The 24,298-nt window shown below is 38.0% G+C and overlaps 1 pseudogene; it reads right to left on the bottom strand.

Annotated features, from left to right (window-relative positions):
* Positions 1 to 21,194, bottom strand: part of LOC104655214 — a 61,119-nt pseudogene extending 39,925 nt beyond the window's left edge.
* Positions 21,195 to 24,298: the final 3,104 nt, after the last annotated feature.

Below are 24,298 nucleotides of genomic sequence, written 5' to 3'. Positions count from 1 at the left end.
ACAATAGATTCTATAGAAGTGACACCTGATAAAGCCTTTTTATAGATAGAAGCCTTTGAAGTATATGGTATTTTGTTTTGTTTTGTTTTGTTTTGTTTTGTTTTGTTTTGTTTTGTCAGCTAAGAGGGATCCCTAAGCTAACTGGCAAATTCAATTAAACAGAACCTCAATTTCTTAACCAGTTTGATTTTATAGTTCAAAATATATTTGATGACCCACTAAAGGCCATATACCAGGGACTGAGTGGTAAACAAAAATCAGCTTTGATCTCTGCTCTCACAAAATTTATGGTTCTATGGAATAAGGTGAGTGTGTGTTTATTTTTAAATTGAACAGGCCAAGCCATGGAAAAGAACAGGAAGGAAACTTACATTTGGGTACTTATACCCATATTATCTCATTTAATTTTCACAATGGTTCTATGAGCTATTGTTATTATCTCCATTTTAGAGACAAAGAGAAAATAAGAAACTGAGAAGTGGTGGAATTGAGATTCAAACCCAGATCTGTGTAACTCTGAAACATCTGTTTGTTCTACTGGTCCACTTTTCAGAGAGAAAGGGAGGAGAAAAGGAAAATGTACACACTCACGTAGTTCACACAGTGCTCCATAGGTATATTTGGGGTCAGACTATCAGTATATGTGTATCTGAGGTAGACAGTAGGCAAAGTTCTGTATCTGGGAATCAGACTCAGCCCAAAGAGAACAATATCTGAAAACTGTTTTGTAAACTTATCATCTAAAACCATTCTTGCTTCTTGGCACCATATTTTTATCAATGAAACACACTATGCCATCACTTAATCAGGCTTTTTGTGTAGATTGTATTGCAATTACTAAGGTATAGATTATGTACATCTCTTCCCCTTCAAGTGTGAATAAAAGGCACTTCCAAGGTTGGTGTTGGTGGATTACCAAGTTAGCCTCAGAAATCTGATTGGTCTATACCTGGAGATGGGCTCTGTGGCCCAGAGATGAACTCATATTGACTAAATTTACAATAATTCAGATTGACAAAAAATTTATTTATGACAAAAAATACAAATCTCACAGTGGATGGAACAGTCATGTTGACATGACCAAAGTGTTCTCTCCCCATAGAAAGCCCTACCGAACAGGAGGGGGACTTGAGGAGCATGCAAGTATTGTTGCATGCTCCTTTAAGTTTCACCTTAGAAACATAATTGTTTCTTGATGAAATTAATGTATAATGACAACTTTCTCTGAAGGACTGATGTGTCCACTTCTGGAGTAGGTATGTACCTGTGAAAGAGATGATAGTGTCTTGCTGCCCTAACATTTTCTCCCCTGGACAGTGCTAGGATGCCTATGTCAAGGCCCTTGTCATTCTCCTCTTCCTAAACTTTCCTGTCTGACTAAGCCCACTTTCTCAGGGACTCACTCATTCTTTAGGTATGCTGATATATTTTGTTAGTCTTGCTCTAGCTTGGGAGACATTCTTTTTCTTTAATGTGTCTTGTTTATCTATGATCTGGTCCATTAGGCCTTGATTTTATAGTTGAACTATTAGAGAGTAAAAATAATTTCCAAATTATTGGAAGGTATCTTAGTATTGCCTATACACCCTTCCTCCTTTTCTTCCATGTACCTTGTACAGTATGCAAAACCTTACCTTCTTATTTTCAGACAAAACCTCTCTCTTTTGAAGGTTTTGCTTTCTGTGTTTTTGTGAAAACTTCTAAGCTATTTTTTAAGTATACTATGTCACTTAAATAAAAATTTTAAAGTCATTGAATGCTAGGAGCTTTACCATATTTTTAAAAAATGAATATTCTTTTTTATGTCAGAGACTTTCATATGGAAACTGATTTCAAGTGTAGAGTTACTTATGTAACTCATCAGAAGTGAAAATAGGCCGGGCGCAGGGGCTCATGGATGTAATCCCAGCACTTTGGGAGGCTGAGGTGGGCAGATCGCTTGCACTCAGGAGTTTAAGACCAGCCTGTGAAACATGCTGAAACCCCGTCTCTGCAAAAAATACAAAGATTAGCTGGGTGTGGTGGTGCATGCCTGTAGTTTCAGCAACTCAGGAGGCTGAGGTGGGAGGATGGCTTGAGTCCAGGAGGTGGAGGTTGCAGTGAGCCGAGATCAGGCCACTGCACTCCAGCCAGGGCGACAGAGCCAGACCCTGTATCCAAAAAAAAAAAAAAGAGAGAGGAAAAAAAAAGAAAAGAAAAGAAATGCTAGTAATCAGGTGTTTAAATTTTTTCACCTTTTTGTCATATGTCTATAAATAATATATTTCAACAGCTATATATTTGTATATTTAAATCCAATATTGCTAGTATTCTTTGCTTTGCTTTGTGAAGCAGGTGGATTCCTGGAGAGTTCATGATAAAATGTAGTGCAAGTAGCCTTATACACGGAGTCAGTAGTCCTGAGTTCTTAACATTCTTCCTGCGCTGGTTTGTTGTGTGGCCTCCGACAAACACTTGAACACTTAGTGCCCTGGCCCTTACACCTATAAAATGAGTGTCATGCTGGGGCATGGGTGGCAGCAGGGCAAAGGTCTTTAGGTTTGTCTGGGATCAAGAGTCTGATGGAGGGAAGAAACGGGTACTATGATTACAAGGGGATCCTTATAAAGGAGATAATACTTGTCTATCGATCTCAAAGGGCATTTGTGAGGAGGATCACATGAAACTAAGAGGAAATACTTTGAAAAGAATGAGTTGAAACCTTTTAGAAATGAAAGGGTAAGGCAGTGACTTTCCTCTTGACACTGTACATGTTGTATGTCAAAAATGTTAAACTGACTGAAATTCTAGCCTTATCTGGAATTTCATTTTTCCTTTAAAACTAATTTCAGATTTTCTTTACTCTCCATATCCATTCCTATAAGCTATAACCTCTATGAAGATAACCCTCACATCTATCCCAACCACAACTTTCATCTTGAGCCACAGAAATGCATTCCCAAGTGCTTGCTGGATATCTCCACTTTGATGCTTATATACTGCCACCCACTCAGCATCATTAAAGAAGTCATCTGCTGCATCAAACTTTCAACTATAATTTCTTCTGATATGTAACCTCAGAGTTAGCTTAGACTTTTTCTCCTGTGTCCAGTGATTTGTCAAGTTCTCTATGGTCTCATACTACAATATCTCTTACTCTTGTACTTGCATCCTCCTGTTTCCATTTCTATTGCTACCATCTTATTTTGGTCCCTCATTACATTGAAAGAGATCAAATGAAAGAAACTAAAAGGCAGAAATGAAGTCCACAGGCAAACAGCCCGGGCGGCGCCCTGACAGCCCGGGTGGCGCCCTGAGCCTAGTTAAAGATCGACCCCAGACCTAACCGATTAGGTTATCTATAGACTCCAGACGCTGAAAGGACAAACGTTGTGAAAATCTCTGCCCTGCTCTGTTCTGTTCTAATTACCGGTGTCTGCCATATATCTTAGTCCTGGGCCCAGTACAAACACATTCCTCTATTTGTTCCAAACTTCCTGAGCCCAACACAAACACATCCCCCCAAACATCCTAGAAACACCACCTAGAGAGCCCCTGATAAGGTCACAACCGTTTGTAGTTTTATTAAATGCACGGGAACAAATAGAAACTGTTAATTGTATAACTTAGAATATTAACCAATTACCAATTGTGATACTGTGACCAAAAGAATTTCTTTGTACCTCTGTAACCTTATATATCCTGTATGCATCGGGCTATAAAAAGCGGCCACATGCATCATTCGGGGCCCTCTTGTATGTTGTAGAACGGAGGGACCAAGTTCGAACTTGCATTAAAGATCCTTGCCGCTTGGCTTTGACTCTGGACTCCGGTGGTCTTCTTCGGGGAACAAACGGTCTGGGCATAACAACATATTATCTGAATTATAGTAAGTGTCTCCTCTGTTCACCCTCTTTCACCTGTCTCTAATATGACTTCCACAATCCTGGAGAGTAATCTAAAACACGTGTCTGAATATAGTACTTCTCCAGTTAATCCGTCTCAGTGGGTTCCCTTCATCTAGACAGAACAGAGTACAAGGACGCTTTTCATCATCTGGCTGCAACCAGTCTCACATTTCACCACTTTGTCACAAATATGTTTCAGTCATATTAAACCACTTGTAGTTCCTCCAATCTGCCATGCTGTCTCTTGCTTACATATGTTGCTCCCTGTTCTTGGAACACTCTCCCTGCCTTCTTATTTAATCATTTTCTCTGCCTTGCTAACTCCTGTCTGACCCTCAAGATTCAGTTTGAATATCATCTTCTCTTAGAAATCTTCGTTAGTATCCCCCTTTTGTGTTTGCATGGCTCTCTTTACATAATACTTTTATAGCATATTCTATGCCAATTGTTGGTTTATTTCTCTGTATCTGTCATTATACTTTTATAGCATATTCTATGCCAATTGTTGGTTTATTTCTCTGTACCTGTCATTAGACTGTAAGCTTCCTGAGGACAAGGATTTTGTTTCATTCATCTTTGTATCGCTAAAGCTAAGAGACTGCTTTGCACAGGTAGATACGTGTTTGTTATATGAATGAATGAATATGAACTTCATCATTAAAATTCTGATCAGTATAACATGTGGCAGAAATTGGAACATATGTAACCCAAAGACTGGGGTTTAGCTTAGAGAAACAAAGTGATTTACTGGAATCAAGGTATCAGGCAAGAGAAGGCAGGGAGCAATGCAATTTGATAATGATTAAGGCCCAGGGAATGGGATTAATATTCTAGGGACATAGAACAAAAGCCAGGGTCATAAGTCAGAGTAAAAATTCTAATCTGAGTGAGTACCAAAACAGAGACAATTTAGGGAAGCTCTTGTTGAATCAGTCAAGGCCCTCAGGCTTTGGTGAGAAGCCTTGAGTGATAGACCAGTTCTTGAGTGAGAATGACCAAAAGATATATTATGTCTCTGGCTTCTGGGCCTCATGTACGACAAGCATTGGGACAGATAGAAAATCCTGGTGACTCTGAGTTAGATCTGGCAGATGCAAATGTTTACTACACTGACTTAACCACATTATAAGGACTAGACCAAAGTACTCTGATTTGAGAAAGCTGAAAATAATGCAACGTGTGGTTTAAAAAATCAAAATTGTCATATTAACTTGGCCTTTAAAAGGTTATTTTTAATGGTGATTTTCATGGTTAATAAAGCCATTAAGTACCCAAAAGGAGTGACCTTGTCATACACTTTACATTTTAGCTTTAATGAATAAATCAATATGCAATTGATTTAATTAAGGAAGCTGCAGGTAGTACTTTCACAACATGATTCACTTTACATTTGTAAATATTTCAACTGCCAAGAATTTTCCTACCAGTCGTGTGACTTTTATGAATCTTAAACAGTTTTTAAAATAACTGCAGACTGTTTCCATATTGAGAATAGATTAGAACATGTCGGAATGAGTTTCTTATGTCTGAAAGTTCTTCATTTTGCCTTCAGTTACATTTCTTCCACTAGACATGCTTTTTAGACAATCACATTAGCTTAATCAACTTCATGTTGCTCCTAAGAGGCGTTTGTTTTTTTTTTTTTTCCTTAGCAAAGACAACAATTCTTCTACTCTGGGGAGATACATTAACAATAAAATAGTTACTTGACTAACTTTTGTAAGGCACATTTGATAGCTTTTGGAAAATACCAATATAGTCTGTTGAATTACAGTAATATTTGGCTAATCTGTTGTGTGATTTCATTCATCATGTCTTACGCTCTACCAGACTATAAGCTCCTTGAAGGCAGGGGTTATGTTTGATTCATCTTACGCTTCACAACTGTTGACACATAGTTGGTACTCAATAAATATTGACTAAATTAATATATGCATGTGGCCTTACATGACAATTTTGCTGCTGTAATGAAGACTGGTAATTCACTTATTTAACATTCCTCATATTCTACCACTGCAATATTTATAACCTATTCTCCTTCCTCTAACTCTTTAAGTATTAATGCTCACATAGATATTTATATGACCTAAGGCTAAAGTCATCACATTTGTATTAAATCTTAGTCATCCATTACAGTGAATAATTCTCTTAAAATCTTCATTTTAGACATTGTGTTTTTACTGGGCACAAAAATATAATTTGAAGTATCAATTATTTTAAAACAAAATATTATGCTTCCTTCTAAGAACTTTTTTATTAGAGGCATAGAGCCTGTATCTGGAAAAAAATAGGTCATCTGGTGAATTCATAGGGTTGAAAAGAAAAGCAACCTTGAGAAATTATCTAAGATATTACTTTTGTTCATTATAATCTCTTCAAATAGTTCGGGCCAATTTGTATTAATATTATTTTGAGAGATTCTCCTGTTGAATAAGTTCCTTTTAAATACAATAAAAATAAATTAATAGCAAAACAAAGACATACAAAATACAAATCTATTTGTAGTATTAGGTTCAATTAATATAAAATTACTTTGTCAAACTGCAATAAAAGTTCTGATTGATTATTTTTAGTTTTTTTGTTTTCTTTTTTTTTTTTTTTTTTGAGATGGAGTCTCATTCTGTTGCCCAGGCTGGGGTGCAAGTGGCATGATCTTGGCTCACTGCAACCTCTGTCTCCTGGGTTCAAACTATTCTTGTGCCTCACCCTCCCGAGTTGTTGGAACTACAGGCGTGAGCCACAAAGCCCAGCTAATTTTTGTATTTTTAGTAGAGACATGGTTTCACCATGTTGGCCAGGCTGGTCTCGAACTCCTGACCTCGGCCTCCCAAAGTACTGGGATTATAGGCGTGAGCCACTGCGCCCAACTGATTACTCTTAGTTTAAGTACATATCTCATCATAGGCCCATACCAAACAGTTCTGATATGGGCACCAGTCTAAGGATCACACTTTGAGTAGCTCTCATCTAGAAAATAACTTATCAAACCAACTTCTTCGTTGCTTGAGACACTGTTAATACAATATTTGCAATCAAGTTACAGTCAAAAAGGCTTGCAGTTCTGTGAAATATTCTCTCTTTAGGTAACTTTTTGGAATTCTGATCTAATATATTGTGTTGATGTAATTTAGGTCTGAGAGGACAGTCTTCTTTCTCTTTTTTTCAGGATTTTGTCACTTCATTAAGTATGGACTCATTCTAGCTAAGCTAATACAAAAGTATCTTTTTAGTGAAAAATAATTATTACAAGCATGCCTTTATAAATAGTGCATTTCCTCCTGAAGGGGTGGTCTGCCCCTCCACACTTGTGGGTGTTTCTCGTTAGGTGGAAACGAAAGACTTGAGAAAAGGAATAAAACACAGAGACAAAGTGTAGAGAAAGAAAAGCGGGGCCCAGGGGACCCGCGCTCAGCTTACAGAGGACCCACGCCAGCACCGGCCTCTGAGTTCCCTTGGTATTTATTGAGAATTATCTTAGTCATTAAAAGGATATGGGAGTGGCTGGACAATAGGATTATTGTAGGGAGGAAATCGGCAGTAAGACATATGAAAAAATCCTTGTAATATGAATAAGGTTAAAGGAAAATGCTGTGCCTTGAGATGTATATGCGACATCTCCATAAACCTTTTAGCAGTATTGCTCCAGCAAGTCCCACCTTATTCCTAAAGGCGGTTTCTCCTCACTCAGTAAACAAGGCACACAATGGGTATTACCCGGAGATGTTCCATTGCCCAGGGAGGGGCAGGAGACAAATGTTTTTCTCTTTCTTGAGATTTAAGAGAATGGTGATGACTTTTAACCACAAGCAGCCTTTAGGCACTTGTTTAACAAAGCACATTCTGCACAGCCCAAAATCCTTTTAACCTTAAATCACCTTCGCACATGTCTCTTGCAAGGACAAAGTTGAAGGTAAGGTCACAGATTAACAGCATCTCAAATGCAGAACTAAATGGAGTCTTTTATGTCTACTTCCTTGTATATAGACATGGTAACAAGCTGATCTCTCGTTCTTTTCCCCACATCCTCCTTGTTGACAAATGTATACAGGTAGTTAAATAATATATTCTGTATCTTGATTATGATTATACTTTTGTCAAAACTCGTAGGCTATACCCCTAAAATGGGCGATTTTTACAGTATGTAAATTATACTGCAATAAAGCTGACTTTAAAAATGCAGCTTGTGGTGGGGGCACATCCACTGGAGTTTCTACCAGTAGGTAGGAAATGCTGGCACCAGTGGGATCAGAAATGTGTGAAGTCTGTTAGATAGAAGCATCTGTACACTTTCCATGTGAAGGATGCTTTGGTTTAGGGAATAGAAAATACTTAAGTCCAGGGCCCAAGCCTCCCTCTCCCCAGGAAGGTGCTGTCTGGACAATGCCATCTCTAGCTTTTGTGATTTGTTTTCTCTTTTTTTGTTTTGGTTAACACTTGTTTCCTTAGACACATAAACCAAGTCAATTAAGATGCAGTCAATTGTTGGTGGCCTGTGAGTCATTCGGGACATATAAGGTGACTGTGTGCTTCTGTTTTGATGTATTTTGTAATTTTCTTCAATCATGACCAATTTTTTGTAGTAGAGGTGGGGATTACCAAAGGATATCAGACTGGAGACTCCTGATAAGCGGTAGGAGTATTCAGTGGAGGTTCAGACCATAGGGTGCTATAGCTACAAAAGTTTCACGGAAGAGATGGGATTAATATAGTTATCCACGGTTAGGATTTGTACAGAAAAACATTTCAGATGGGAAACTTGAGGCCCACTGTTAAGCCATTCTAGCTTGACCGGGGGATTATCATTGGGATACAGTGTGGAATAAAGTGAGAAAACCAGATTTCTCCTATAGGCATTGAAAGGTCATTATAAGTTTTTCACAAAATATGTATAATCCTTGTTAAAAATCTAGCTAAAATCCCAATTACTCAAACCTAGACTTTATGTTCATATTGTTTAAGAGTTGACAGCGTTCAATTTTCTGTATGTGCACTTTGTTTTTCCGACTAGACTTTGAGCCATTATGGGCAAGAAATCACTTATTTTTGCTTGTCTCAGAGTACTTATTGAATTAGTTGGAAAGCTTTCCTTATTCCTTTAATCCATTCCAGTCTTATATGTTGGTCTTTTAGTCAATATCAGATTTTTTATGTCTCTTTCTTACATATTCAGTCTGGCTCTTGTAAGATTGTGACCTATGTTGGAGAGTAACGTAATACCTCCTTGATAATATACTCCAGTTAATAAAAGTCATCGTCATCTTTTTTTTAAATAGAGATGTAATTCTGACTCATGTTTATCTTGAGTTTATACAAGCTCAAGTCTTTGGCAGAGAGTTGAGTTACTTGTTGTGAAACACAATCTTTGGAAGCTTACCATAAAATGCTCACTCAATGTGGAAACTATGTTATGAAAGGCTGGCACCCTGTGAAATCTTGACTCCCTGCGAAGTTTACAACATGATTTGTAGCTGTTTCCCAACTTGTCCTGCAGAGCAACTCTGTCAAGTCTTATAATGGTGACTCTTGGTTGCCAAGCTAGGGTTGAAATCAGAATATCTTGTCCTGACATAAATTTTGGTGAGTCACTTTAGGTTTGGAGAGGAGTAAATGATCTACCAAGGATGTTCTCTCCCTTAATGAGAAAAGGGAATAGAGAGGAAGTTGTGATTAGAGTTTTCCATATCAGTTATACCCTACTCCTCCACTTTTCCTTCCCCATTGCTGGGTTGAGTGAATCCCCTTTGTATGCTAAGAGCACTGAGCAATTGTTCTTTTCTTTTTTTTTTATTTTTATTTTTATTATTATTATTTTTTTTTATTATACTTTAAGTTCTAGGGTACATGTGCATAATGTGCAGGTTTGTTACATATGTATACTTATGCCATGTTGGTGTGCTGCACCCATCAACTCGTCAGCACCCATCAATTCATCATTTATATCTTGTATAACTCCCCAATGCAAGCCCTCCCTCCTCCCCCCTCCCCCCTCCCCCCTCCCCATGATAGGCCCCAGTGCGTGATGTTCCCCTTCCCGAGTCCAAGGGATGTCATTGTTCAGTTCCCACCTATGAGTGAGAACATGCGGTGTTTGGTTTTCTGTTCTTGTGATAGTTTGCTAAGAATGATGGTTTCCAGCTGCATCCATGTCCCTACAAAGGATGCAAACTCATCCTTTTTTATGGCTGCATAGTATTCCATGGTGTATATGTGCCACATTTTCTTAATCCAGTCTGTCACAGATGGACATTTGGGTTGATTCCAAGTCTTTGCTATTGTGAATAGTGCCGCAATAAACATACGTGTACATGTGTCTTTGTAGTAGAAAAATTTATAATCCTTTGGGTATATACCCAGTAGTGGGATGGCTGGGTCATATGGTACATCTAGTTCTAGATCCTTGAGGAATTGCCATACTGTTTTCCATAATGGTTGAACTAGTTTACAATCCCACCAACAGTGTAAAAGTGTTCCTATTTCTCCACATCCTCTCCAACACCTGTTGTTTCCTGACTTCTTAATGATTGCCATTCTAACTGGTGTGAGATGGTATCTCATTGTGGTTTTGATTTGCATTTCTCTGATGGCGAGTGATGATGAGCATTTTTTCATGTGTCTGTTGGCTGTATGAATATCTTCTTTTGAGAAATGTCTGTTCATATCCTTTCCCCACTTTTTGATGGGGTTGTTTGTTTTTTTCTCGTTTATTTGTTTGAGTTCTTTGTAGATTCTGGATATTAGCCCTTTGTCAGATGAGTAGGTTGCAAAAATTTTCTCCCATTCTGTAGGTTGCCTGTTCACTCTGATGGTAGTTTCTTTTGCTGTGCAAAAGCTCTTTAGTTTAATTAGATCCCATTTGTCAATTTTGGCTTTTGCTGCCGTTGCTTTTGGTGTTTTAGACATGAAGTCCTTGCCCATGCCTATGTCCTGAATGGTACTACCTAGATTTTCTTCTAGGGTTTTTATGGTATTAGGTCTAACATTTAAGTCTCTAATCCATCTTGAATTAATCTTCGTATAAGGGGTAAGGAAAGGATCCAGTTTCAGCTTTCTACTTATGGCTAGCCAATTTTCCCAGCACCATTTATTAAATAGGGAATCCTTTCCCCATTTCTTGTTTCTCTCAGGTTTGTCAAAGATCAGATGGCTGTAGATGTGTGGTATTATTTCTGAGGACTCTGTTCTGTTCCATTGATCTATATCTCTGTTTTGGTACCAGTACCATGCTGTTTTGGTGACTGTAGCCTTGTAGTATAGTTTGAAGTCAGGTAGCGTGACGCCTCCAGCTTTGTCCTTTTCACTTAGGATTGTCTTGGCAATGCGGGCCCGTTTTTGGTTCCATATGAACTTTAAAGCAGTTTTTTCCAATTCTGTGAAGAAACTCATTGGTAGCTTGATGGGGATGGCATTGAATCTATAAATAATCTTGGGGAGTATGGCCATTTTCACGATATTGATTCTTCCTATCCATGAGCATGGTATGTTCTTCCATTTGTTTGTGTCCTCTTTTATTTCGCTGAGCAGTGGTTTGTAGTTCTCCTTGAAGAGGTCCTTTACATCCCTTGTAAGCTGGATTCCTAGGTATTTTATTCTCTTTGAAGCAATTGTGAATGGAAGTTCATTCCTGATTTGGCTCTCTGCTTGTCTGTTACTGGTGTATAAGAATGCTTGTGATTTTTGCACATTAATTTTGTATCCTGAGACTTTGCTGAAGTTGCTTATCAGCTTAAGGAGATTTTGGGCTGAGACGATGGGGTTTTCTAAATATACAATCATGTCATCTGCAAACAGGGACAATTTGACTTCTTCTTTTCCTAACTGGATACCCTTGATTTCTTTCTCTTGCCTGATTGCCCTAGCCAGAACTTCCAACACTATGTTGAATAGGAGTGGTGAGAGAGGGCATCCCTGTCTTGTGCCAGTTTTCAAAGGGAATTTTTCCAGGTTTGCCCATTCAGTATGATATTAGCTGTGGGTTTGTCATAAATAGCTCTTATTATTTTGAGGTACGTTCCATCAATACCGAATTTATTGAGCGTTTTTAGCATGAAGGGCTGTTGAATTTTGTCAAAAGCCTTTTCTGCATCTATTGAGACAATCATGTGGTTCTTGTCTTTGGTTCTGTTTATATGCTGGATTACGTTTATTGATTTGCGAATGTTGAACCAGCCTTGCATCCCAGGGATGAAGCCCACTTGATCATGGTGGATAAGCTTTTTGACGTGCTGCTGAATCCGGTTTGCCAGTATTTTATTGAGAATTTTTGCATCAATGTTCATCAGGGATATTGGTCTAAAATTCTCTTTTTTTGTTGTGTCTCTGCCAGGCTTTGGTATTAGGATGATGTTGGCCTCATAAAATGAGTTAGAGAGGATTCCCTCTTTTTCTATTGATTGGAATAGTTTCAGAAGGAATGGTACCAGCTCCTCCTTGTACCTCTGGTAGAATTCAGCTGTGAATCCATCTGGTCCTGGACTTTTTTTGGTGGGTAGGCTATTAATTGTTGCCTCAATTTCAGAGCCTACTATTGGTCTATTCAGGGATTCAACTTCTTCCTGGTTTAGCCTTGGGAGAGTGTAAGTGTCCAGGAATTTATCCATTTCTTCTAGATTTTCTAGTTGATTTGCGTAGAGGCGTTTATAGTATTCTCTGATGGTAGTTTGTATTTCTGTGGGGTCAGTGGTGATATCCCCTTTATCATTTTTTATTGCATCTATTTGATTCCTCTCTCTTTTCTTCTTTATTAGCCTTGCTAGCGGTCTGTCAATTTTGTTGATCTTTTCAAAAAACCAACTCCTGGATTCATTGATTTTTTGGAGGGTTTTTTGTGTCTCTATCTCCTTCAGTTCGGCTCTGATCTTAGTTATTTCTTGCCTTCTGCTAGCTTTTGAATGTGTTTGCTCTTGCCTCTCTAGTTCTTTTAATTGTGATGTTAGAGTGTCAATTTTAGATTTTTCCTGCTTTCTCTTGTGGGCATTTAGTGCTATAAATTTCCCTCTACACACTGCTTTAAATGTGTCCCAGAGATTCTGGTATGTTGTATCTTTGTTCTCATTGGTTTCAAAGAACATCTTTATTTCCGCTTTCATTTCGTTATGTACCCAGTAGTCATTCAGGAGCAGGTTGTTCAGTTTCCATGTAGTTGAGCGGTTTTGATTGAGTTTCTTAGTCCTGAGTTCTAGTTTGATTGCACTGTGGTCTGAGAGACAGTTTGTTATAATTTCTGTTCTTTTACATTTGCTGAGGAGTGCTTTACTTCCAATTATGTGGTCAATTTTGGAATAAGTGCGATGTGGTGCTGAGAAGAATGTATATTCTGTTGATTTGGGGTGGAGAGTTCTATAGATGTCTATTAGGTCCGCTTGGTGCAGAGATGAGTTCAATTCCTGGATATCCTTGTTAACTTTCTGTCTCGTTGATCTGTCTAATGTTGACAGTGGAGTGTTGAAGTCTCCTATTATTATTGTATGGGAGTCTAAGTCTCTTTGTAAGTCTCTAAGGACTTGCTTTATGAATTTGGGTGCTCCTGTATTGGGTGCATATATACTTAGGAGAGTTAGCTCTTCCTGTTGAATTGATCCCTTTACCATTATGTAATGGCCTTCTTTGTCTCTTTTGATCTTTGATGGTTTAAAGTCTGTTTTATCAGAGACAAGGATTGCAACCCCTGCTTTTTTTTGTTCTCCATTTGCTTGGTAGATCTTCCTCCATCCCTTTATTTTGAGCCTATGTATGTCTCTGCATGTGAGATGGGTCTCCTGAATACAGCAGACTGATGGGTCTTGACTCTTTATCCAGTTTGCCAGTCTGTGTCTTTTAATTGGAGCATTTAGTCCATTAACATTTAAGGTTAATATTGTTATGTGTGAACTTGATCCTGCCATTATGATATTAACTGGTTATTTTGCTCGTTAGTCGATGCAGTTTCTTCCTAGCCTCGATGGTCTTTACATTTTGGCATGTTTTTGTGATGGCTGGTACCGGTTGTTCCTTTCCATGTTTAGGGCTTCCTTCAGGGTGTCTTGTAAGGCAGGCCTGGTGGTGACAAAATCTCTAAGCATTTGCTTATCTGTAAAGGATTTTATTTCTCCTTCACTTATGAAACTTAGTTTGGCTGGATATGAAATTCTGGGTTGAAAATTCTTTTCTTTAAGAACGTTGAATATTGGCCCCCACTCTCTTCTGGCTTGTAGAGTCTCTGCCGAGAGATCTGCTGTTAGTCTGATGGGCTTCCCTTTGTGGGTAACCCGACCTTTCTCTCTGGCTGCCCTTAAGATTTTTTCCTTCATTTCAACTTTGGTGAATCTGGCAATGATGTGTCTTGGAGTTGCTCTTCTGGAGGAGTATCTTTGTGGCGTTCTCTGTATTTCCTGAATTTGAATGTTGGCCTGCCCTACTAGGTTGGGGAAGTTCTCCTGGATGATATCCTGAAGAGTGTTTTCCAACTTGGTTCCATTTTCCCCCTCACTTTCAGGCACCCCAATCAGACGTAGATTTGGTCTTTTTACGTAATCCCATACTTCTTGCAGGCTTTGCTCATTTCTTTTTCTTCTTTTTTCTTTTGGTTTCTCTTCTCGCTTCATTTCATTCATTTGATCTTCAATCGCTGATACTCTTTCTTCCTGTTGATCGAGTTGGTTACTGAAGCTTGTGCATTTGTCACGTATTTCTCGTGTCATGGTTTTCATCTCTGTCATTTCGTTTATGATCTTCTCTGCATTAATTAGTCTAGCTGTCAATTCTTCCACTCTTTTTTCAAGATTTTTAGTTTCTTTGCGCTGGGTACGTAATTCCTCCTTTAGCTCTGATAAGTTTGATGGACTGAAGCCTTCTTCTCTCCTCTCGTCCAAGTCATTCTCTGACCAGCTTTGATCCGTTGCTGGCGATGGGCTGCGCTCCTTCGCAGGGGGAGATGCGCTCTTATTTTTTGAATTTCCAGCTTTTCTGCCCTGCTTCTTCCCCATCTTTGTGGTTTTATCTGTCTCTGGTCTTTGATGGTGGTGACGTACTGATGGGGTTTTGGTATAGGTGTCCTTCCTGTTTGATAGTTTTCCTTCTGACAGTCAGAAGGACTGTCTGTTGGTCTGTTGGAGATTGCTTGAGGTCCACTTCAGACCCTGTTTGCCTGGGTATCAGCAGCAGAGGTTGCCGAAGATAGAATATTGCTGAACAGCGAGTGTACCTGTCTGATTCTTCCTTTGGAAGTTTCCTCTCAGGGGTGTACTCCACCCTGTGAGGTGTGGGGTACACACATTTTTTAAATGCCCCTAGTGGGGGATTTCTCCCAGCTAGGCTACTCAGGGTCAGAGACACACCTGAGCAGGCAGTCTGTCCGTTCTCAGATCTCAACCTCCGCATTGGGAGATCCACGGCTCTCCCCAAAGCTGTCAGACAGAGTCGTTCGCGTCTGCACCGGCTCCCGCTACTTCCCCTGTTGGTCTTCAGCTGTGCGCTGTCCCCAGAGGTGGAGACTACAGAGACAGGCAGGCTTCCTTGAGCTGCTGTGAGCTCCACCCAGTTCGAGCTTCCCAGCGGCTTTGTTTACCTAGTTAAGCCTCAGCAATGGCGGGCGCCCCTCCCCCAGCCTCGCTGCTGCCTTGTGGATAGATCGCGGCAGACTGCTGTGTTAGCAGTGAGGGAGGCTTCGTGGGCGTGGGACCCTCCCGGCCAGGATTGGGATATATTCTCCTGGTGTGCCTGTATGCTTACAGCGCAGTATTGGGGTGGGAGTTACCCGATTTTCCAGGTGTTGTGTGTCTCAGTTCCCCTGGCTAGGAAAACGGATCCCCTTCCCCCTTGCGCTTCCAGGTGAGGCGATGCCTCGCCCTGCTTCAGCTCTCGCTGGTCAGGCTGCAGCAGCTGACCAGCACCGATTGTCCGGCACTCCCTAGTGAGATGACCCCAGTACCTCAGTTGAAAATGCAGAAATCACCGGTCTTCTGTGTCGCTCGCGCTGGGAGTTGGAGACTGGAGCTGTTCCTATTCGGCCATCTTCTATCTCTTCGCAATTGTTCTTTTCAAACACTTACCACATTGCATTCATGACATCATGGACACATGTGTCTATTTTCTTCACATTAACTAAGTTTTTTCAATGGCAAAGACTGATTCTTAGTCATCTCTGTATTACCAATGGCTAGTAGAGCTTCTGACACATGGTGGCTAGAAAATAAATATTTGTTGAATTGAACAAATACTAGTAATATTGATAATAGTTAACACTGAGTGCAATTACTTTTCACCAGGCACCACTTTAAGCACTTTACAGACAGTAATTCCTTTAACTCTCCCTACAATCCTATGAGGTGCCTACATTATATAGATCAGAAAAAATAAAGAAAAATGAATTAAAGATCAGGTATGCTTAAGGTTATAAAGCTGGTGAATGGCAAAGGCAGGAATCAAATCCATGACTCCAAAGTCTTAATCACTATGTTATATATATGATATATATCAGGTAAAAGGAATAGTTTGTTTTCTAATAAAATTGCCCATACAAGAAGGCCAATTAACTAAAGATGGATTCTGATTGGCCAAGAGAAGGAGTTCTTTCCTTTCTCCTAGAGTTTAGCTAACATTTTCTATTACAACTACCTGCTTCTTAATGTGATTGTTTCTAGTCTGTCACCTTTACATACATTTGTGAGGTTGGTTTCTTTTGGATTGCATCTGAGTAGTGGGTAAGTTGCACCATTTTATTAGGCAATATGTGAGAACATTTGGAGCTTGAAATTCCAGTATGTGTGGCCTGTTAAAAATAATACTTTAAAATCACTTGTGCTTTTAAACATTTTTTGTAAGTTGTTCTTATTTTTAATTACATGGATAATACATCAATGAATTCTCATTGGAAAACAGTCAAACGATAGAATGTGAAAATTGCTCTTTACTTCATCTTCCAAATCAATCCTTTGCATTGAAATGACCTTTTTATTAGCTTGGTGATGCATACTCAAGAATGTACTTTGTTTCCTTAATGATTTGTCTTGGTTATTGCTTCATATCAAAACATGTAAATCTACCTCATTTTAGTTAATTGTTGCATAATTATTCAGAAGATGCATGGTGATACATTCTTTATTTCTCTATTGATGGATACATAGGTTATTTCTGATTTTTTCTTTTTTGTGGCTACTATAGACAATACTGTAGGTCATATTTGAGTATAGATTTAATTCAAGATTCATAAGAAGCAATAGCTGGCCGTGGGGGTGTGTACACTTCTACTGTAATAAGATATGGCCAAATTGTCTTCCCAAATAGCTGTAGCAGTGTTGCTAGTAGTTTTTCCACAAAAAAGACAACTTGAATAAATGGAGAAATATGTCAAATTCCTAGATGAAAAGGCTTAATTTTACAAAGATGGCAGTTTTCATCAAATTAATCTGTGAATCCTGTACAGTTCCAATTACAGCCCAATAGAATTTTTTAATGGAGCCTGACAGGCTGATTCTAAATTTTAAGAGGTAGAGGAAATAAGCAAGAAGAGTTGAGAAATTTTGAAAAAAAATTGAAGGAGTGGTAATGTTGTAAGAATATCCACACAGTTAAATGAAAGAGAATGGAGAGTCTAATACTTACATAACAATTTAGAAATTTAAAAAGGTAAAATTTTCAGTTCTGTGGGAAGAAAATAAAAATCTATTTAACAGTGTGGGTAAATCTGGCTATCCATCTAGAAGCAAAGTTGAATCCTTATTTCACACCCTATGTAACTCCAAATGAATTAAAATTAAATATTGAATTAAGTATTTATAGGAAACAGAAGAATAGGAATTTTAAAGGAAAACTTGAGAGAATATATTATTGTCTGGGGTTGGAGAAAACTTCTTAAGCCATGGAGGAAATACAATAGGTATTAGTAACAATAGGTATTAGAAGACATAAAATATTATATTTTTAATGAAAAAAATCATAAATTCAAAAGCTAATGGGACAAGATTTACAACATATTTTACAAACAGAAACTTTTTTTCTTTTTTAATTTTTATTTTAATTTTGAGTTCCAGGGTACATGTGCAGGATGTGCAAGTTTGTTACATATGTAAACGTGTGCCATGGTGGTTTGCTGCACCTATCAACGCATCGCCTAGGTATTAAGCCCAGCATGCATTAGCTATTTTCCCTTATGCTCTGCACCCCCCGACCATGTCCATGTGTTCTCACTGCTCAGCTCTCACTTATGAGTGAGAACATGCGGTGTTTGGTTTTCTGTTCCTGTGTTAGTTTGCTGAAGATAATGGCTTCCAGCTCCATCCGTGTCCCTACAAAGGACATGATCTCATTCCTTTTTATGTTTGCATAATCTTTCATGGTGTATACGTACCACATTTTAATATCCATAGTATACAAAGAGTTTCTGCAAAGTAACATAAAAGTAATCAATTGAAAAAATTAGGCAAGGGGTGTGAATAAGGATTAAAAAGAAGAGGAAATGAAAATGGCCAATAAATAAATGGAAATATCCTCATCTTCAATAGTCATCAAGAAAATGCAAATTAATATAACAATGAAATACCAATTTTTTTAACTACACAGAGATAATTTAAGTGTGTTAACAGAGATGACCACTTAGCTAGAAAAAGGGCACTATGATATATCACAAGTAGGATTTTGAATTGCCACTGCCTTTCAGAGAAGTAATCTGGCTGTAACTGTTGGAATGGAAAATTCAGTTCAAAACAAGTATATTTACTTGTGTCAATATCTCTGGAAAGTTACATTTTAATAATAGTTCTCTTTGGTGAGGGGAATTGGAGGACTGATAGGAATTTTTTTTCTGTTTGAGTTTTTTCCCACACGTACATATTACATATTACCTACTAAAATACAAAAACATTTTTATATTTTTCCTTTTTTTAAAGCTATTTCTTACAGGAAGGAACAAAAGCTTTTAAAAAGTATGTAAATATATATTTTGATCCAGTAATCTTATCCCGGGCACTTTTACCTAGTTAAAAATGTATATGAAATACATCTATAGACTGGGTGCGGTGGCTCACGCCTTTAATCCCAGCACTTTGGGAGGCCGAAGTGGAGGGATCACTTGAGTCCAGGAGTTCAAGACCAGCCTGGGCAACATGGCGAAACCCCGCCTCTACTAAATACAAAAATTAGCCAGGCATGGTGATGCTCACCTGTAGTCCCAGGTACTTGCAAGGTGGATGGGGGTGGGGATGATAGTTGGGGTGCAGGGGGATATGGGGGTGGGGTGGCATGAAAGAATCACCTGAACCTGAGAGGTTGAAGCTGCAGTGAGCCAAGATCATCTCACTGCACTCTAGCCTGGGCAACAGAGCAAGTCTGTCTCAAAAAAAAAAAAAAAAAAAAAGTGTATTATATTTATAAACGTGTTTATTATAATACTGTTTAATATATATACTGGAAAAACTGGCAACAATCTGAATATTATGAGCAGAAAAAACTGGAAACAATCTGAAATTATTCTGAATATTATGAAATATTTTTCTTCTAATGAAAATTATGAGTAGGACTCATTATAAACGGTATCAACCTTGAGAGATGTAAGTTCAGGATATACTGTTACATGAGAAAGAACAAGTTGCAGATAAATGAATTTAAACTAACATAATAAAAAAAAACCTGACAAAGGAAAGAAGCAACATGTAGATATATGTTTGTATGACCATGCACAGAGTTGTGGAAATGTATACATCAGGTTAACATTGGTTACCATGAGTAGGGGAGGGAAGGAATGAGAGAGAAGAAGAGGTGGCAGAAGATGAGAAACAAAGAAAGGCTACCAACTAGAAAAATTCTCATGGTATATTATAAAGCAAGCAAGTAGAATATAATTTCCACCTTTAATACTATTGCAATTGTGTGAACTTTGAATATGCATATAAACAAGAACTAGAAGGAAACCTGGATAAATGAAAACATTGATTTGGTCAGGTGATGGGATTATGGACCTTTTTTGCTTTGGAATGCAGACTTTTTAATATGTTTTTGTAATAACCTAACATAAATATAAAGATGATATAGAGCTTTGAAGAAAATCTTATTTTCTTCTTGTATATATTGTCCCCTCTGCTTCTTTCACAATGTTGCCTATGAAAATTCAAAATCAATGACATCGGAATTTTCATTGCAAGGTGCAAGAACCAATGACGTAGGGCAATGTGTTTTACTCTTTGGTAACTATTAGTAAATTTTTTCTTTATTGTTCAGGAATTTCACCACAGTGTGTCTAGGTGTGGGTCCTTTTCCATACATCCTTCTTGACACCTGATGGGCCTTTTAAATTTGAGGGCTCATGTCTTTCTTTAGTTCTGGAACATTTTCTATGATTATTACTTTATCTATTACTTCCTATCCATTTTTTAACTTTTCTTTTTCATTTGGCATTTGTAGTAGATAAATGCTGGAACTTCCGGATATATACTCCTTGTTTCCTAACTTTTCTTCCTTATTGTCCTTTGCATTGCATTCTGAGAGACACTATTTGTTTTATTCAGGGGGAGCTAGTGACTGGACGGGGGTAGTCTAAGGAAGGTTTGGGGAATATTTGTAAAGTTCTCTTTCTTGATCTTGGGCTGGTTACATAGATTTGTTCAATTTGTGAGAAATCTTCAAACATTAGACTTCTGATATATACACTTATTTTAATAAGTAATTTTTTAGAAACGTAAAGGCTTTTGGCCTGAGCAACTGGAGAGATGAAATTGCCATCCACTGAGATGAAGAAGGTTGCAGGTAGAGTGTGTTTGGGAGAAGATCAGGAGTTCAGGTTTGAACATGTTGAGTTTGAACTGTCTCTTGGATATGGAACAAGTGGTGTAGGCTATTGTGTTCAATCCCGCTAATAGGTTAGGTAAGATGAAGACAGAATTAATTATAGATTTAGCAATTTGGAGTTCAATAGTCCCCATAATGAGAGCAGTATTGGTGGACTTGAGGAGAGGGCTGGGAGCTGATTAGAGTGATCTTAAGAGTGTGGAGGAGACGAAACAAAGACGGGAAACATAGGCAACTCTGTTGTTTGCTGTCTGATGCAAAGCCATGATTGGGGTAATAGGATGGGATCAAACTTTTTGACTGCTTCTTGTGGGACTCAAGCCTGTTATCATTTGGTTGCCCCGCGGTCCGTTTATATTTAATTCTCTGCCATCTCTGCACTAGAAGCATTCCTGAAGCTCTTCCCACTCTTCAGGAGCCCTTCTTGTGCACCTTTGGGCTGCCCCTCCCTCCCTTCCTCCCTTCCTTCCTCTTTCTGCCATCTCATCTTTTGGGCATTTCTTACTTTTTCTGATCCCCGAGGGCACCAGTTCCTGTTTCCCAGTGTGCCATATCCACTCAATCTCCTCATTTTACCTTTTGAAACCTCAGTTTCCTTACCTAGAAAATGTGTAAAAGAATGGCTGCTTTACTGTGGATTTATGGGGGTCAAATGAGATTATATAAAGTACAGTTCCTTATAAATTGTATACTCTAAAAAAATGAAATGCTAATTTTATGTAAGCTGTTACTTTTAGAATTTAAAGAGCAGATGATTTCATTATTGTGATATGGAATATCACTCTTTTCTATTTTCTAAATGTAATTGTTTTTAGTGAATTTAGACAGCTTGCATTTTAATGGCAACCTACTTACAATCTCCAGTTGTAGTTAGCAGTACTATGGGATACTATGGGAAGTGGAGCCAAGGATATTTAGACCCGTTTCTGATCCTAAGTTTTATTCTGCCAAATGATATGTTGAATTTAAAATAATGGACCTCCTCACTACCCCTTTATAAATGTTTATAAAGGTTTTCTCCCACCAAATTATTAGCTACTTTAAGGGAAAGTTATGGAGCCTTATTTATTGCTGTATTCTCAGTGCCTTGAAAAGCATTCGACACATAGTAGGCACTCATTTATGTTTATTTTTTGGGAAATTGATTAGACTTGAGCAATGATTTTTGTTTGCACTGACTTTGGAGATATTATTAGTGTGATACAAGTTTTGCTTTAAAATATTCTAACAAGGTTTTACTGGCAAGCCAATAGTATCTATGGTGTGAGTATTAGTTTTAGGCAGAAATAAATTGCCTTTTAGGACTAAACATCATGGATGTCTACAATCTAAACACTAATAGTAGCTTAAGAAGTTAAAAAGGCTATGCTTATTAATAGCTGCTGTCATTGATACTGTCTCCAATGTCAAAATAACGCTAAAGTGTCACATCTAGTAAAGTGCAGAACTGGAAGGCATACTCCTGTCTACCTGAATCCAAAGCCAGTGATCCCAACTCCAAACTCCTCTAATATGTTTCAAGCCAAGTATGTAAGGAATATAAGTTGGCAGTAGCCTCAATTTCAGTTTTCTGTTCTTAGGGAACAGTATCTATAATCTTTTTGCTCGGCTTATTCACTTTTCTCTGGGGGTTAGCGATATAGAGTGATATTTGATCCTCTGTGTCATGCTAACTTGCTATTTTTCCCCTGTTTTCTTTCTCATACTCTTTCTTTTGGTTGTTCTGACCCACACTGAGGCTCTGGAAGGTCTTGTAAGTTTTAATCCCTAATGTTTCCACAGGAAGAAGAGAAATGACTTTTTTCCACAAGACTATCTAATTTTAGTATTGTTTATGCAGTGACTTTGAAAGTATGTTTTCAAATTGCTGTTAGTCTCTTTGTGTAGCCCTTGTGGCCTAAGCAACAATCAAAATTAAATGTTAATACATTCAGAGGGAGAAAAGAGCCTGACATAGCAAAATTAAACAATTATTTAATAAGTTCCTACTATGTGTCAGCAAAATTTTAGGCTCTAAGGGAACACAGCAGTGGTTTTATTTTTAATCAAAAAAGTAAAGACAAAAAAGGATGCATTTATGCTAAAAACTGATTTAATGACAATAAAAATGTATTTAAAATTTCTCAACAGATGATGCAATTTTTTCTTGAAACAGGTTATATACCTTTGTGAATTTAATATCTGTAGTATAATCATTTTATTTTAAATGAGCAAAACCAAACAGTAATGTTGCTTGCCCATTTTTCCTTTTTCTCATTTGGTTGCCTCAAATCATTTGCTAAATATACATTTTCATCTTAGTCTCTTTGTAACAACTATTAATTTAAAGCAATTTTTGGTACTAAATGCTTCCACCTGGATGAAGACTTCTGCTCTAAGCTTCTCTATTTTGTTTTTCTGGAGTTATGTGCTATTAGCCAGAAAACAAGAGAGTATAATATTTATCATATGTCAGCAAAATCTAAAATCTTAGAGTTAAAGAACCTACTTTTTAATTCTTTGGCAGGAATTTTAATAGTTATACATCAAGGGTGAATACAGCTATTTTTTTTAGGAGGAGGGAATTTAAAATTCCTTAGCAAATTTTATCTCTCATCAACTTTTTTATATGTACCCTGTGAGGAAGGTGACTATAGAATATCTTTTTACTCCTGTTATATTGTTGGCAACACATGGCCTTGTCAAAGAATGGCTCCTTAGAACTGTGTCGAGTAGCTTTGGAGCAGATAGTAGATTCTTCCCTACTTCTGCTCTATCCAGTTCTTCTGACCTACTTTTTTCTCTTCATTAGTCAGCACCCTGTGGCCATTGAACACTTGTTTATATATTATTCTGATACTACTTGTTAACTGCTTCTAACTACTGTACACTAACTTTATATAAATTTTAAAATTTACATAAATTTTTATGATTTAAAATTTAAAAATCCTTTTTCTTACTAAAAAAAAAAAAAAAACCTTTAGCTTCTTCTTCAACACATACCGTGTTGGTAAGCACACAGTAGGAACTCAGTAATCATTTTGGGTTCATTCATTTAGTCAACACCTAATGATTGGTACAAGCAATGTGGAGCACTGAACTGGAAGTCAGAAGAACTTGATTCGAGGTTGAGCTCTACTATTTACTAGCTATATCACCTTAAGCTTTTCACAATCTCTCTGAGCAATTGTTCCTTCTTTAAAATGAAAGTGACTGAACTGCATTTTTTTTCCCCAAATTCCTTTCAATTCTATGATTCGGTGATCCAAGGGAGTGAATAAGAGTTTTCCATGCCAGGTGTGGTGGCTCATGCCTGTAATCCCAGCACTTTAGGAAGCTGAGGGGGGTAGATTACCTGAGGTCAGGAGTTCGAGACCAGCTAGGCCAACATGGAGAAACCCCGTCTCTACTAAAAATACAAAAATTAGCTGGGCGTGGTGGCATGCACCTATAGACACAGCTACTCAGGAGGCTGAGGCAGGAGAATTGCTTGAACCTGGGAGGCAGAGGTTGCAGTGAGCTGAGATCATGCCATTGCACTCCGGCCTGGGTGACAGAGCAAGACTCCATCTCAAAAAAAAAAAAAAAAAAAAAGAGTTTTCCATGTTTCTAATTTCCCACCCATGCCTTATAATACCTTGTAGTTACTGAATGTTCTGCCATTCTCTGGGGTTTTA

Source organism: Rhinopithecus roxellana, chromosome 7 (assembly GCF_007565055.1).
Source record: "Rhinopithecus roxellana isolate Shanxi Qingling chromosome 7, ASM756505v1, whole genome shotgun sequence".
NCBI lineage: Eukaryota > Metazoa > Chordata > Mammalia > Primates > Cercopithecidae > Rhinopithecus > Rhinopithecus roxellana.
This window is presented reverse-complemented; position numbering and strand designations above follow the sequence as displayed.